At 40.9% G+C, this 13,759-nt stretch overlaps 2 pseudogenes; both read right to left on the reverse strand.

The window, feature by feature from the left end:
• Positions 1–2,107: 2,107 nt before the first annotated feature.
• Positions 2,108–3,784, reverse strand: LOC148778677 (T-complex protein 1 subunit theta pseudogene; annotated as a pseudogene).
• Positions 3,785–11,307: 7,523 nt separating this feature from the next.
• Positions 11,308–11,730, reverse strand: LOC148778678 (eukaryotic translation initiation factor 1b pseudogene; annotated as a pseudogene).
• Between the last annotated feature and the right edge of the window lie 2,029 nt (positions 11,731–13,759).

A 13,759-nucleotide genomic window follows, 5' to 3' on the forward strand; every position in this document is an offset into this window, starting at 1 on the left:
TGGCAGCAAAATGACCAATCAAAACAGCTACTAGAAAAACAGAAACTACACATTGAAGAAAGCATAAATCAGGAGTTTCCTGGTGGTCCAGTGGTTAGGACTCCTTGGTGCTTTCACTGCTGGGGCCTGGGTTTGCCCCCAAAAGAGGCACCAATGGATGAAATATTATAATACGCTATAATATATACATAATATAAACACCCAAACAATAGAAGTAAGTCCTTCCTTGTCAGGAGTTATTTTAAATCTAAACAGATTAAACTTTCCAGTCAAAAAGCAGATATGGTCAGAATGGATAAAACAGCATGATTCAAATATATGCTATTTACAAGAGATACCGTTTAGATACAAAGACTTAAATAGATTGAAAGATAAGAGGAATGAAATATATACTCCCTATGAATACTAACCAAAAGAGGCTAGGAGTGCCTATACAGTTAATAGAAAACATGCTGCTGCTGCTGCTAAGACGCTTCAGTCGTGTCCGACTCTGTGTGATCCCATAGACAGGAGACGACCAGGCTCCGCCGTCCCTGGGATTCTCCAGGCAAAAGCACTGGAGTGGGTTGCCATTTCCTTCTCCAATGTGTGAAAGTGAAAAGTGAAAGTGAAGTCACTCAGTCGTGTCCAACTAGTAGCGACCCCATGGACTGCAGCCCACCAGGCTCCTCTGTCCATGCAATTCTCCAGGCAAGAGTACTGGAGTGGGTTGCCATTGCCTTCTCCAATAGACAACATAGACTATTTCAAAAGAACTGAAAGGAAGGGAACACTTCCTAACTCTTCTGATGATGCCATGTTACACTGATATCAATGCAGACTAAGATAGCACAAGGAAGCTACAGATAATACTTATAGATACAAATATCCTCAACAAAATTCGAGCAAACACAATTCAATAAGCATGTTAAAAGGAGTATACATTATGACCATGTGGGGTTTACCCAGGAATGGAAGAGTGGTTCAACATGAGAGTGTCAATCAATGTAGTACAGCACACTTTCAGAACAAAGGATAAAAAACCATATGAATCTCTCAAAAGGTACAGAAAATGCACTTGACAAAAAGTTCAAAAACAAGGAATGGAAAGAAATTCCTCAAAATTATAAGGGCAATTATGAAAACTGCACAGCTGACACTGTACTCAACGGTGAGAAAAAGAAATCTTTCCCTCTAAGATCAGGAACAAGATAAGGATGCCCACTTTCATCAGTGGCATTCAAAGATGTACTAGAAGTGCTAATCAGCATAATTAGATAGGATGTTGACTTTAAAGAAATTCAAACTAGGAAGGAAGAAATTTATATCCTTTTACAGATTATATGATCTGTATGAAAACTCCAATGAATCCAGAGAAAGCTACTAACATTAGTAAACAAATTCAGTAATGCTTCAAGATACAAGATCAACACAGGATTCAGTTGTTTCTATCCATGTACAATGAACAATCACAAAAAGAAATGAAGAAAGTGATTTCATTTAGTGTTTAAAATAATGAAATACTTAGGAATACATTTAACCAAAGAAATGAAAGACTGGTACATGGAAAACTACAAAACATTGGTGAAAGAAACTAAAGAAGACCTAAATTAATGGAAAGACTTTCACAGTTCATGGGGAGGAACACTTAATATTGTAAAAAATGACAATCTCGCCTAAGGTGATCTACACATTAATCACAATCTCTATCAAAATTTCAACAGCTTTTTTCCAGAAATGTATATGTCAACATTCAAATTCATATAGAATTAAAGGAGCCCTGGATATTCCATAGTAAGCTTGAAAAGAAAAGAGAAATGGACAACTGAGATTTCCAGATTTCTTTCTTTTCTTTTTTTTTTTTTAAACAGCAGGCCAGATTTATACTGCAAACAGACTCCCTGATAACTTGGGTGACTTCCCTTAAGTGCCACAATTTTACATTAACAAGGCTGAGACAAAACAGGTCATCCAGATCCAAGAACAGTGGTCCTCAGACAAAGAGGCTTCAATAGTAACATGCTTATTGTATCATCCATTCAAGGATACAAGATACAAACACAAAACACTTCTTAATTTAAGGAGAATATGAAAATATCAGGCAATTTCCATAGTACTACTACAAATACAACCTTCACCTACAGTAAAAATGAAGCCATTCAGTCATTTTGGTCATCATCCCAGTCTTTCTTCCCAGTTGGAGGCTTGGGCCCACCCGCTGGTTTTGCCAGGATGATCTGATCCACTCTGAGAACAGTGACGGCAGCATTAGTAGCCATTTTATAGCCCAGTATTTTCCCAGGTAAGTATCTAGAACACCAGCTTCCATCATGTCCTTTACAGCAGGAACTTCAGCCTCAATCTCTAATCCAACGTTTTTATTTCCTTCTTGATATACTGCATAGAGTTTAGAGATTACTTCATTGGCCTTAACTCCAGAGTTTTCTGCCAGTGCCCGGGGAATAGCTTCAAATTCCTCTGCAAACTTCTTAATGGCATACTGTTCAAGTCCAGGACATGTCTCTCCATATGATGTGATCTGTTTGGCTAATTGAATTTCTGTTGCTCCACCTCCAGGTACAAGACGTTTTTCCCTCGTGAGAACTTTGAAAGTATTAACACCATCATCTACTGCCCTCTCTATATCATCCATCAGGTTGTCTGTAGATCCTCGAAGCACTATGGTAGAAATGGCACCGTCTTCCTTTTCATACTTAAACACAACCACTTGTGTATCTCCAACCTCTGACAGGTAAACACTGTCACAATGCCCCATTTCTTCAAGGACAGGAGAATTCAATCTAGGAAGAGCTGTAGCACCAACTGTTTTGCATAATCTTCTGAGATTCCATTTTGAATTCAGCCTCACCAACATGATATTGTATTTGTTTGCGTAGTGACTAGGCATATCTGTTACTCTGCCACCTGTTACTACGACATTTGCACCAGTATCAGCAATAGCTTTTACTTGCGCATCCATGAGATTTTCTTCTCACTTACTAAAATTCATCAATTCTTCAGCACTCTTTATCAACACTGTTCCCTTAGTTTCTGTTATCATGCCATCAAAAGGACAAGAGTACACTGATATTTTTGCATCTTTGACAGATGTTACATCGCTTTCAGTTTCCGTCTTAAAAACCATGCCATGCAGTACTGAAGAGGAATGCACACCAGAGCCCAGAATCTTACAAACTCTAATGTTATCAACATTGAAATGGCCAGAGTCAGGAAAAATGGGTACACATGCCTGAGCTATAAGCTTGGTCAGAAACACTTCATTACCATACTGTTTACTCATTACAGAGGTATGAAGTAGAGACGACACTTCATCAACATCTCATAGAATTTTTTGCAGAACAACATACCAAGTCAGGAAGAATCTCATGAGCTTTTTTGCAAGCTATTTCATAACGTTCTATGACCTCTGAAATGGACAGGCCAAGTCTGAGAAGCTCTTCAGGTAATTCCAGAAGAGCTCCAGCAAAAACCAGAACACAGTTTGTGCCATTTCCAACCTCTTGCTCTTGCATGTGAGAGGCCATCACAATCATTTTTGCAACAGGATGCTGTACTTCTAGCTCTCTTAAAATAGTCACTGCATCATTTGTCACAAACAACTTCTACAGGTGGTTGATAACCATTTTGTTCATTCCATTTGGTCCATATGCTGTACGAATTGTTTGGGCCAGCCCTTGCAAGCCTGTATTCTCCTGTACACAGCCTCTTCTAATCCTGAAAAATGCTTTGCTCCCTCCTTGAGCATCTGGGCAAAGCCCGGGGTCTTGGGGACGTGGAGCGCCATGACCAGTCTGCAGGGAGCCGTTCACGCACCCTCTCAGAAGCTCCAGATTTCAAAACATGTAACAAAGCTAAAGTGTTTAAAACAGAAGGGTACTAGTGTATGGACAGACATATAGACCAATGGAGTAGAGCTGAGCCTCTAGAAATAAATCCATATATCTACAGCCCATTGCTTTTTGACAAGGATGCCGAATCAAATCAACTGGGAAAGAGCAGTCTCTTCAACAAATGGCACTTGATGACTGGATTTCCACATGTACAAGAATGAAATTGAACCCCTACTTCACATCATATACATCTATGATTAAAAAATTTCAACCACCTAAACATTGCAGCTAAAACGATAAAACTCTTGAAGGAAACAAAGTAAATGCACACGAACTTACTTGTTGATGGAAGCTTAGATATAACACCAAAAACACAAGTAAAAAAATAAAAATAAATAAGTTGAATTTCATCTTAATTAAAGTCTTTGTACATTAAAAGGCATTATCAAGAAAGTAAAGAGATAATCTACAGAGTGAGAGAAAATATTTGCAAGTTCTATAACTTGATAAGGATTTACTATCTAAGACATCTACTCATCAACAACAGAATTCAACAACAAAGGGACAAACAACTTCACTAAAAATGAACAAAGGTGGGAACTCCCTGGTAGTCCAGTAGACTTTCACTACCAAGAACCGTGAACATTCACTTCGAAGGGCCTAGGCCCAAGTTCAACTCTTGGTCAGGGAAATAAGATTCTGCAAATCTTGGGGCACAGCCAAGATAAGGGCAAAGGACTTGAATGACAGTTCTCTATAGAGGATATGCGTGTAACCTCAGTCACTCAGCTGTCTGATTCCTTGTGAACCCTAGCCACCAAGCTCTTCTGTTCATGAAATTTTTCAGGCAAGAATACTGATCATTTCCTTCTCCAGCGCATCTTTCCAAAGCAAGGATCAAAACCAAGTCACTTGCATCTCCTGCACTGGCAAGCAGATTCTCTACCTCTGTGCCACCTGGGGAGCCCCAAAGAAAATAGATACACAAATAACCAACAGATATATTAAAAAGATAATCATGGTTAGAATGTGGAGAAATTGGAACACTTACACATTGCTGATGGGATATAATATGGTGTAGCCTCTGTGAAAAATAGTTTGGTGCTTCTTCAAAAAGCTAACCAGTGAATTATCATACAATTGACTAATTCCACTCCTAGGTATAAACTGCAAAGAACTGAAAATAAGGGCCTAAACAGAGATTTGGACACTACGCTTCACTGAAGCATTATTCATGTAGCTAAGTCGTAGAATAAGAAAGCCTTCCTCAGCAATCAATGCAAAGAAATAGAGGAAACAACAGAAGGGGAAAGACTAGAGATCTTTTCAAGAAAATTAGAGATACCAAGGGAACATTTCATGCAAAGATGGGCTCGATAAAGGACAGAAATGGTATGGACCTAACAGAAGCAGAAGATATTAAGAAGAGGTGGCAAGGATACACAGAAGAACTGTACAAAAAAGATCTTTATGACCCAGATAATCACGATGGTGTGGTCACTCCTCTAGAGCCAGACATCCTGGAATATGAAGTCAAGTGGGCCCTCCAAAACATCACTACAAACAAAGCTAGTGGAGGTGATGGAATTCCAGTTGAGCTATTTCAAATCCTGAAAGATGATGCTGTGAAAGTGCTGCACTCAATATGCCAGCAGATTTGGAAAACTCAGCAGTGGCCACGGGACTGGAAAATGTCAGTTTTCATTCCAATCCCAAAGAAAGGCAATGCCAAAGAATGCTCAAACTACCACACAATTGCACTCATCTCACACTCTAGTAAAGTCATGCTCAAAATCCTCCAAGCCAGGCTTCAGCAATACGTGAACCGTGAACTTCCAGATGTTCAAGTAGGTTTTAGAAAAGGCAGAGGAACCAGAGATCGAATTGCCAACATCAGCTGGATCATCAAAAAAGCAAGAAAATTCCAGAAAAATATCTATTTCTGCTTTATTGACTATGCAAAAGCCTTTACTGTGTGGATCACAACAAACTGTGGAACATTCTGAAAGAGATGGGAATACCAGACCAACTGACCTGCCTCTTGAGAAACCTGTATGCAGGTCAGGAAGCAACAGTTAGAACTGGACATTAAAGAACAGACTGGTTCCAAATAGGAAAAGGAGTACGTCAAGGCTGTATATTGTCACACTGCTTATTGAACTTATATGCAGAGTGCATCACGAGGCATTCTGGGCTGGAAGAAGCACAGGATGGAATCAAGATAGCTGGGAGAAATATCAATAACCTCAGATATGCAGATGACACCACCTTTATGGCAGAAAGTGAAGAGGAACTAAAAAGCCTCTTGATGAAAGTGAAAGAGGAGAGTGAAAAAGTTGGCTTAAAACTCAACATTCAGAAAACTAAGATTATGGCATCCGATCCCACCAGTTCATGGCAAATAGATGGGAAAACAGTGGAAACAGGGGCTGACTTTATTTTTGGGGGCTCCAAAATCACTGAAGATGGGGATTGCAGCCATAGAATTAAAAGACGCTTACCCCTTGGAAGGAAGGTTATGACCAACCTAGACAGCATATTAAAAAGCAGAGATGTTACTTTGTCAACAAACGTCTGTCTCGTCAAGGCTATTGTTTTTCCAGTAGTCATGTATGGATGTTAGAGTTGGACTATAAAGAAAGCTGAGTGTAGAAGAATTGATGCTTTTGAACTGTGATGTTGGAGAAGACTCTAAAGAGTCCCTTGGACTTCAAGGATATCCAACCAGTCCATCCTGAAGGAGTTCAGTCCTGGGTGTGCATTGGAAGGACTGATATTGAAGCTGAAACTCCAATACTTTGGCCACCTAATGTAAAGAGCTGACTCATTGGAAAAGACCCTGATGCTGGGAAAAATTGAGGGCAGGAAGAGAAGGTGATGACAGAGGATGAGATGGTTGGATTGCATCACTGACATGAGTTTGGGTAAACTCCAGGAGTTGGTGATGGACTGGGAGTCCTGGCGTGCTGTGGTTCATGGGGTCGCAAAGACTCAGAAACGACTGAGCGACTGAACTGAATTGACAAGTAAAAATATTTCAAGTGCCCATCAACTGATAGGTAGAGACCAAACATCTGAGATCAACGTATTGCAGGGCTGGAGTACCTCCAGAGATTCCAGCATAGAGTTCTCTCTTTGCCAGCTTCTGGGGTTCCAGGCGTCCCCAGGCTTACAGCTGCATCCCTGTCTCTGCCTTCATCTTCATGTGGCTTCTCTTCCGTGTTGTGTCTCCCCTCTTTTGTCTCTTGTGAGGATGCTGTTAGCTGGATTGAGGGCCACTCTCACCCAAGATCTTCTCACCTCGAGATCCATAAACACATCTATGGAGACACTTTCCCAGATGTAGTCCTGGTCACATGTTCTGGGGGGACACATCGTTTAGGGCCACCATTCAATCCATTTTCTGTGTATAATGTAGCCCTCATTTTAGGAGATTACTAAGGTCACATATAGACTGGCACAAACAGCCTTGTGGGTGGGTTCTCAGAATAATGAGGCCGCTGGAATCACTTGGAATGGATCAAGGCTTGGCTTCATCAGGGGAGGGGGAAATCACAGGGAGGAGAGCATCATGGGTCTTGTTTGTGTTTCCAAAATACCGTGTTGGGGTGGCATGTGAGATGCACCATGGGGACATGTTGCATTGTCAGGGCCTGATGTGGGTATTGGGCTTGGGCCAGGGCTGTGGGTGTCACGGGGAATTAGTATGGAGACTTGTCATAGATTCTGGAGGAGGGACTGACAGTCACTCGGGAACATGGAAGTGGGAGCCTGGGAGGCCCAGTGTTACCAGACCCAACTTGTGTCCACACGCCCAAGTGCAATAAAGCCAGTCTTCTGACACCAGGCTGTGGTGAAGGTAAGTGAAATGTTCATTGTAAAAGCAGCAACATGTAGAGGACAGATGCTTTGTGCTTTAAAATCCCAAATCTCTGAAGGGTTTCAGCAAAGCAATTGCAAAGGACAAGTGGGGGGTGAGGGGGTCACAGGTGTCAACTAAAAAAATGCACAGTGTGAGAGTTGCTAGTTAAGTTATATTTGGACAAAATGAAGACTGTGGCCTGGGAGACAGTGAAATTGCTCCAAAGAGTCACCGGGGAAGGACAGTATAGATTTGATTTTGATAAAGGAGGAATATGTGCAATCAAGCACTTTTTTTTTTCCATAGAAAGTTTCTGCCAGTCTCATGAAGCTTCTGCTAGCCATGAGAAACCATCGTCACCATGAAGGATTTGAGTGCTTTTCTATATGACGAGATACAGGAAGTGAGTTTATAAAATCACCTCCTGAGAATATGGCCAGTTCCCTGCTTCCCCAGAGCACAGAGTGCCTTATTTCTGCTCTCCACCCTGCGCTCCTTTTAGGGGGTGTTGAAGGTCAACAACTACAGCAGCACATAATTTAATCCTGGTAAAGGTAGATGGAAAGTGCCCATGGCAAGTGTCTGTCTATAGTTGACACAGGGTACATGATCAGCTGGTGCACAATTCTCGGATGATGGTAAAGGAGCAGACAGTTGACATAAATTTTTAGGCCCCAGTAGCTCTGGGGCGATGTGTTCATTATCACCAGGTAGTTAACTTCTTCTGTTTGGTAGCGGTTTTAGCATCTGTAAAGCAACTCAGGACGTATGCATCATAGACCAAAAGGCACATGAAAGGATGCTCAACATCCCTAATTATTAGAGAAGTGCAGAAATACTACAATGGGGTATCATTCCACACCAGTCAGAATGGCCACCATAAAAAATCTACAAACAATAAATGCTGGGGAGGGTGTGGAGAAAAGGGAACCCTCCTACACTGCTTATGGAATGTATCTAGGTACACCCACTGTGGAGAACAGTATGAAAGTTTCTTGAAAAACTAAATATAGAGTTTCCGTATGATTCAGCAATCCCACTCCTGGTCAATTATCCAGAGAAAAATATAATTTAAAAAGATACATGCACCCCAATGTTCATTGCAGCAATATTTACAATAGCCAATACATGGAAGCAGCCTAAGTGTCCATCAACAGAGGAATGGATAAAGAAGATGCAGTACACACACACACACACACACACACACACACACACACGATGGAGTATTACTCAGCCACAGAAAGAATGAAAAAATGCCTTTTGCAGCAACATGGACAGATCTAGAGATTTCCATACCAAACGAAGTAACTCAGAGAGAGAGAGAAAAATACCACATGATAACACTTAAAGGTGGAATCTAATAAAAATAAGCTTATTTACAAAATAGGAACCAACTCATAGATCTCAAAATCAAACTTATAGTTACCAAACGGGAAACATGGGGGGAGGGATAAATTAGGAGACTGGACTTGATATATATACACTGCTGCTGCTAAGTCACTTCAGTCGTGTCCGACTCTTTGTGACCCTATGAACTGGAACCTGCCAGACTCCTCTGTCCATGGGGTTTTCCAGGCAAGAATATTGGAGTGGGTTGCCATTTTCTTCTCCAGAAGGGATACAAAGAGAAAACTAATAAGGAGCAACAATATATTACAGGGAATTTACTCAATAACCTATATGGGGAAAGAAGTTGAAAAGAAGGGATATATATGTGTGAATCACACATATAGATATATCAGTTATATATATATATATATATATATATATATATATATATATACACACACACACACATATATATATATGTATATTAAACTGATTCCCTTTGCTATACACCTGAAACTAGCACAACACTGTAAGTCATATATACTCCAATAAAAATCTTTTAACAATTATTTCCTGCTGGGACAAGGCTTTACATCCCTTCAGAACAAATCTCTCCAACTCCCAATAAATATCTCAGGAGCTAAGGGTTCTTTCCTATGTCTTCCTTCCATTGTCTTTGCAGTTTCATAAAGGATCTTTATTCAGTCCAAAGTGTCATGAACATTGAGGGGCCCAGTGGCAACCAGTAACAACCAACGTGAGAGAAGAAGCCACATTTTGTTTGTTTTTGAATCTCTAGCATCCAGCAGAGACTGAACTCTGGAATTGGTTGGTTTTGGGTGTGTGGCTTTTTTTTTTTATTATTATTAGCTGCAACATACATGGTTTAATACAACAGAAAAACATTTAATCGAGTGAAAAGTAATAAACTGAACAATAAACAAATAAACACTCAAAACAAAACATTTTCCATTGGAAACATGTTAGGATGAATACGGGGCTTTGTTACCATCTTACCGCAATTTTCTTATGTGATCAGTTCAGTTCAGTTCAGTTGCTCAGTCGTGCCTGACTCTCCGCGACCCCATGAATCACAGCATGCCAGGCCTCCCTGTCCATCACCAACTCCCGGAGTACACTCAAACTCATGTCCACACAGTCGGTGATGCCATCCAGCCATCTCATCCTCCGTCGTCCCCTTCTCCTCCCGCCCCCAACCTTTCCCAGCATCAGAGTCTTTTCCAGTGAGTCAACTCGTCGCATGAGGTGGCCAAAGTATTGCAGTTTCAGCTTCAGCATCAGTCCTTCCAATGAACACCCAGGATTGATCTCCTTTAGAATGGACTGGTTGGATCTCCTTGCAGTATAAGGGACTCTCAAGAGTCTTCTCCAACACCACAGGTCAAAAGCATCGATTCTTCGGCGATCAGCTTTCCTCACAGTCCAACTCTCACATCCATACATGACCACGGGAAAAACCATTGCCTTGACTAGACGGACCTTGGTTGGCAAAGTAATGTCTCTGCTTTTTAAGATACTATCAAGATTGGTCATAACTTTCCTTCCAAGGAGCAAGCGTCTTTTAATTTCATGGCTGCAATCAGCATCTGCAGTGATTTTGGAGCCCAAAAAAATAAAGTCTGACACTGTTTCCACTGTTTTTCCATCTCTTTCCCATGAAGTGATGGGACCAGATGCCATGATCTTCGTTTTCTGAATGTTGAGCTTCAAGCCAACCTTTTCACTCTCCTCTTTCACTTTCATCAAGAGGCTTTTGAGTTCCTCTTCACTTTCTGCCATAAGGGTAGTGTCATCTGCATATCTGAGGTTATTGATATTTCTCCCAGCAGTCTTGATTCCAGCTTGTGCTTCTTCCAGCCCAGCGTTCCTCATGATATACTCTGCATAGAAGTTAAATAAGCAAGGTGACAATATACAACCTTGACGTACACCTTTTCCTATTTGGAACCAGTCTGTTGTTCCATGTCCAGTTCTAACTGTTGCTTCCTGACCTGCATACAGGTTTCTCAAGAGGCAAGTCAGGTGGTCTGGGATTCCCATCTCTTTCAGAATGTTCCACAGTTTATTGTGATCGACACAGTCAAAGGCTTATGTGTTACTAGCCTACATACCCCATGTTTTCTGTAATCATGCAGATGTGAATGGAAGTTTGAACTATTAAATAAATGAAAAGTCCATTTACTGCAGAGAATCATTTCATAAGGCAGCCAAACTGGGTCAGAGAACAAAAATATTCAAGTCATCCTCCACGTATTTTGGTTCATTTTAGAATCCATGAACCCTAAGCTGTTCCTCCTTGATAATGCCAACCTCCAAGAGAAATTGGCAAATGTTTTTTCTTTGGTCACCTTGAAGCTGAATAACCTCTCCGTATTACGGATGTTTAATCACAGTACCATTACAGGCAAATTTCTTTTTGAAAGCTTTCACAAATTTCTTTTGTCATAATCATCCGCAATGCCCTGCACAGTAGTCAGTGTCTTCCTGCCGTTCCGTTGCTGAATTCTTATATGAATGTAATCCTCAGTCCCTGCCAGGAGTAAGTCGTCACCCTTAGTTGCATCAGCAAAGGGGTCGAAAGATTGGAGGTTCTGGATAGTGGACATGCGATACTAGTGTGAGGCCCCTGTGGGGATAAAATTCCTGCGGGGCCCTCCCGGATCACCGTGTCAGGAGGCTGTAGTGGCAAAAAAAGGAAATAAATAGGGAGACACTTGGTCCCGGGGCTGGGATGCGGCTTGAGCAGCAGAGGCAGAAGCCGGGAGGAGGCAGGAAGAGGCGGCGGCAACAGATGCGAAGACGCGAAAGAAGGGTGTGTGGCTTTTGAAGGACATGATGAGTATTTAATATATGAGGTGGAGGAATATGACACACAGATGATTTTAAGAAGAGAGATTTTTCTAAATGTTCCAGCCTAGGTGGGCTATGAATGGAAAACTCCTAACTCGGAACCCTCTCTCCGTCTCTTAAATCTATTTAAAAAAAAGGAGAACACACTAAAAAGAAAGACCAATAGAAACGGAGTAGGAGCCTGTGAGGACTTGCCCACAGATCCTGCCTTCTGTTTGTAGAAAAGCTTTAGCCTCTGAGGTTTTGCCCAAAGAGCAAATGTAATCAGAGAAGTAAGAAAATGCTGAAACAAATAAAAACAGTTGAGCAAGACAAAATAGCAATAGTTAAACCTTCAAACAAAGTCAAGAACCTTTAATTCCTCCTCAAGGGCTGTAGATAATGTTCTGAACCATATCCTTGAATTCTTCTGCAGATACTGAAATGCCCGCCAGGTGGAAGAAGTTAACTGCATGTTGACTAAACCTATGTACACCCCAGAACAATTGAAATCTGATGGTTGATGATACTGACTCCTAAAGTCACCCAGTTACCTCACCACCAACCAGTTCAGAAGGATGTACACAAGCTATTGGGCACCTCACACTTTCACCCAGAACTCTGCCATCAACAACCCTTCCCTGAATTTGGGGGAGAATGGATACATGTATACGTGTGGCGGAGTCACTCTACTGTGCCCCTGAAACTATCACCACATTGTTCGTTGGCTATACTCCAATATAAAATAAGTATTTTTTAAAAATTGTTTTCATCTTTATGAAACCTAAGCCACATATTTTTCTTTATTCTAGTTTACCAAAAGGTGCATTCATTTTTTTCCAAGTATTCTAACTATTGGGAAATGTTTAAAATTTTGTTAATTCTCTCATAAACTAGCCTGTCCTCCTTGGAAAGAAAAGATTAACAGTTTAATGCAAAACTTGGGAACATATATTTCTATACCACTATTTCTATATCTACTCCTGTGTGTGTGTTTATGTGTGTCTATATCTAGCTATTTCTCCATACTGGAAGTATGCTGTGTAGTATTTTGAAGCTTGCCTTGCTTAACAATAAATCACTGACATTAAAGAAAAAAAACCACCGACAATAAAACCCTTCCCTGGAAGCTGTCAGAGACTTTGGGTCTTTTGAGAAGGAACCCTCTGTTCTCCTTGCCTGGCCCCACATTGGGCACCTTGCAAGAAACACCACGGTTTCCTTCATGACGACCTGGTTTCAGTAGATTGGTTTGACTTTATATTGGGCAAGTGGACCCAAGTCTGGTTGGGTAACAAAATCAATAACAAACTTCTGCAGGAGGACAGGAAGGAATAAATAGCTTGTGTTATAGGTTCTCCATAAAACCTAGCCTAGATTTGGAGAAATACTAGACAATTTCAATATTCTCCTTAAAACTGATAGTTTAAATATCTGCCCAGTGTGATGGTTAATTAATCTGTAGACTTGGCTAGAATATGATCCCAGCGGTATGGTCAAACACCAGTTTAGATGTTTCTGTGAAGGTATATTTTAGATGTGATTAGTACTTAAATCAGTAACTTTGAATAAAACTGATTACCCTCCATAATGTCCAGGGGCATCATCAGTTAACGGCTGTCAGAGCAAAGACTGAGGTTCCTCAAATTGGAAGGATGTTTTCAAATTATGATGCTAGAGAAGACTCTTGAGAGTTCTTTGGAAGTTGGGGGGCGGGGTGGGTACAGGACGGGCAGACACATGAACAGCCATGGCTGATTCATGTCGATGTATGGCAAAAACCACCACCTCAGTACTGTAATTAGCCTCCAATTAAAATAAATTAAAAAAAAAAAAACCAAAATTGAGAAAAACAAGAACTACATAGACCTGTTGAGATTTTTTGTAA

The sequence above is a fragment of the Moschus berezovskii genome, chromosome 1 (genome assembly GCF_049115385.1).
Source record: "Moschus berezovskii isolate FMDL1 chromosome 1, NW_MosBer_1.0, whole genome shotgun sequence".
NCBI classification, from domain to species: Eukaryota; Metazoa; Chordata; class Mammalia; order Artiodactyla; family Moschidae; genus Moschus; species Moschus berezovskii.